Raw genomic sequence first — 4088 nt, 5'->3', positions numbered from 1 at the left:
AGTACGAATCTGGCTCATATTTACACAGACAATTGCCCAGCAAGGCCTAGGGTACAGTACGGCTCGAGAACCTATTCGAAAAATGATCGTGTCACTAACATTAGCACTCGCTCAATAGCAACTGTCCAGCCCGTAATTAAACTGTCAATCTAGAGGCAGACGTTGGTATCATGTCATTTGAATCATACTGAAATTACAGGTATACAATTGCGCCCTCTGAGATATGGTTGAGAGAATTGGTAAACACTTATTATATTGTGAAATTTTCGTTTTTGCTTCTTCTTTTTTTTTTTCAATACGCCACGCAAATTTTTCGAGAATAACAAATAAAAATGCTTGTTTTTTTTTTGTTTATTTATAACTTGTTACATACCCTTGAACTGTTTGAGTAGGGTATATTGGGGTGCTAATTGTTTCTATGCACAAGATCAACTAAAATCGATTCTTAATAAAAGTCCGCTTTAAGCGTGTATTATGTATACCCATATGTACTATATGAGTACAATAATCCGAAGTCTAAGGGCTTAGCTAATTATTGTTATCAGAAAAAAGGTTCGTTGTCTTTTTAACAGGGTATTTACTCGTTAACACATATAGTAGAAAGTTCGTTGATGCTTTTTGGGGAGGGCCGCTAAGGGCGTTTCATAGAGCAAAATATACGCGATGACCACATGCCGGTAATTTATACAATTGCCATTTCGTTCAGTACACAGAAGGAGGCTCTGTTTACTATTTGCAAAGCTATAAACACACACACAAATAAACATACACTCGGACATACATATATATATATATAAGAACATACATATGTACATGTGTTTGCATATAAATTTTAACATTAATATAGCGATCAGCGATGCACTGGGCGGACATTAAGTGATTTTTGCACTACACAAGCACATACACACACACACACACACACCTATACAGAGAGAGAAAGAGACGCATTTGTCGACTCGCGCTTAGTTTGTTGATTAATCGCAAGAGGGCGGGGGAGAGTTAACCAGCGAACTTAACTTAAACGGCGCAATTTCGTTAGCAACTTAAAATTAATTTATTTTTATTATTTTTAGCCAAACAATACATACATATAATGTATTTCTTTATTACAAAAAATTGTCTCAAATGTAGAGCTTTTGATATAGTTGTTATAGTTGGCTTTTACGTCAGATTCAAAATAAGCATTCCACAGGTGCTATACAAGTTTTAAGAGAGCAGCGGCGTGATGGCGTTTATACTACGATTCGTAATATACTGAGCGGCCATTGTGACGAGCGCCGCAGCGAATGCCGCTAATCGACTCGGTCAGCTGGTCGACGGCGCCGAACGGGCCCCTCGGCCCGCGTCAAAGAGCACGATGAAGCGAGACACGATGTTGATGCACGATAAATACAGAAGCGAAATCAACAATAACAACAAGTGCGCAGAGCACTCATTCCTGTGCGCTCTCCATCTCCCTCTCTCTCAGTCTCTCTCTCTTTGCTGATATTCATACGGCAAGAGCAACAGAGTTCAGGAGGCAAAGCAAGAGAAGGAGGGCTCGCACGTGTGCGTGCATGTGTGGGTGACTGATATCAGTAAGTTAGCTGTTTGCCATCGTTTTTAGAGATAACAATTTGAGTCTAGCTGATAATTGTTTATTAGCAGAGTATTCGTCAGTCGTTATTCAATTTTATTTTGATCAAGCTGCTTATAGATTTCCCATAAAAGATATCATTTAAAAAAAATTTATAATCTAAGTTATATGAGTAATATTTTCAACATTAAAAAGTGGCTGTTATTTATAGATAATTTTGATTGGCAATTTTATGTTGAAGGGCTCCACTTACCTTAGCAGTGTTCATTTGACGAAAAAACATTTATTTCCTTGTTACATATTTTTAGTTATCATTTTATTTATATTTATTCCCATTTGACTTAACATACATAAATATATATATATTTTCATATAATTAGATTTACGTCTTTAAAGTTGCTCTGCCTGCTTCCCATTTTTTCGTCTACACAAATTTCTTATAAAAGGTGTTACAAGGTGATACCAAAAATAATTTATATTAGATTAAAGCTAAAGAATGCACGCAAATAAATTTCGTCTAATAAAATTAACTAGAATTCCAGATAGGAGCTAAAATTTTCTTTATAAAGTTTTTAATTTTCTTTGTTAAATTAAGCATGATTGATCCAATAGATGAACTGAATTCATATGTGGACGGATATGCGCAAGTATACAAGTAGATGTAGGGTATGGATGAATCTAAAATGAAAAAAAAAAAAAAAAAAAAAAAAAAAAAAAAAAAAAAAAAAAAAACAAACAAACAAAAACTAAGCTGATAGATAACAAATTAAAGATATAGTATTTACAGAGAACTTAGTAAATAACTCACTTCCAAGCGATAGGAAGTTCCTCAAATGCCACTCGCTAAAGTATTTTGTAGATGATTTTTGTAAAACTTTCTAAATCTTGACGTTCTTCTTTAGTTTTTTAGTGTATGTTTTGTAATCGGTATACTGTTTAGTTTACTTGTAGGTTTATACATTTCTCGAAAACAGTAAAATCGCTCCAAAATCTTGTTTGTCTAGTTAGCTACTCTAGAGTTTGTTGCAGTTTTTGTATCGTATTTCGTTAATATTCATAATCATGTTTCTTTTTATTATTCTTTACGGATCTATATGCACTCAAATGTTTATAAATATGACTAACTGAGCCGACTGTTCAGTTCAGTTAATCGAATATGCAAGCAAAAATAATATATGAAGATCTAAATACGCCTCGAGCAAACGAGTCCCAAATCTGAATTAGCATATCAAAGAAAAAAAAAAAAAACATATGAAGGTTGAGCAACAAGAAAATAAAAAAATTAGTGAGAATAGTGCAGTTGGGTGCAACCGACTGCCCAATACTCGTTCAAAAATAAATTTGTTATCGATTTTCAGACGACCTGAAAAACTAAATATTGTGATTCACAAAGATTTCTGGTAATTTCAGATTAGCCATGCCTCCCGCCTTGGATTGTAAACGTTTTTTTCAGAATTGTATGCTTCCGTTTAAGATGACAAAGTCTTTCTCCATTTGTCAAGCTCGCAATGTACATATCAATATCAAATAGAAATATGGTAATGTCCTGTATATAAAATTTAAATTTCAAATCTCAACACTATTATACTCCTTTTGCTTAATGAACGAGTAACAAATATTGACTTCATAAGTTTCAGATTTGAGTCAAACGTAGCTGTCTTTAAGCTGATAAACTTTATACAGACATATATATAAATATATAAATATATACATATATATATATATATATATATAAATCGAGCGCCAAGTGCTCGGCGGTTATCAGTGCTACTTTATTTTGAATAAAAGCTCTTGAAGCAAAAGAATTCAAACTGAATTGTAATATAAATAACATATGTATATTCAACACGTTCTAGGCTGTCGAGTGCGATAGTGTCCCAGCTGCTTGGGTTGTACTTTCGCAAGGCCTTTGATTGATAGAGCCAAATAAACGAGTTCGTCTCGCCATCTGAAGCGAAGTACGGTGAATGCTCTACTAAGTGGCTAGCCGAATTGATAATTTCAAAACTTCATTTAATACGAAAATGGGTCTAAATTTTCCTAAACATGTATGTATGTATGTATGCATTATTATGATAAAAGCGAAAAATTTAATGAAAATATTTGTTCTTTTAAGCGAGCCTCTACCGTATAAAATGTCTAGAAAATCAAAAACTTGAATTTGTTTGTGCACAAATAAAAAGTGTCAACTTGAGTTTTTCATTAGATAGTTAGTTCCTGTATGTCTGTATGTATGTATGTATGTACATATATCCGTGGATTATGTCTATATGGAGCTTACGAAGGGGAAGAGTTCTGTGATGTATGTATATACTTAGATCAATGCGCACATATACATATAACTACATATACACACACGCACACACATACAGCATACCGTTAAAGGAGTCTTACGTACATATACATATACATATATATATATAGTATAATAATATATAATATAATATAATATGCTATACACATTTTATCATAATTTCGTTTATATATGGATTGTATTTTTTTTTACTATTTA

The sequence above is a fragment of the Drosophila mojavensis genome, unplaced genomic scaffold (genome assembly GCF_018153725.1).
Source record: "Drosophila mojavensis isolate 15081-1352.22 unplaced genomic scaffold, ASM1815372v1 contig_231, whole genome shotgun sequence".
Classification (NCBI taxonomy): Eukaryota; Metazoa; Arthropoda; class Insecta; order Diptera; family Drosophilidae; genus Drosophila; species Drosophila mojavensis.
This window is presented reverse-complemented; position numbering follows the sequence as displayed.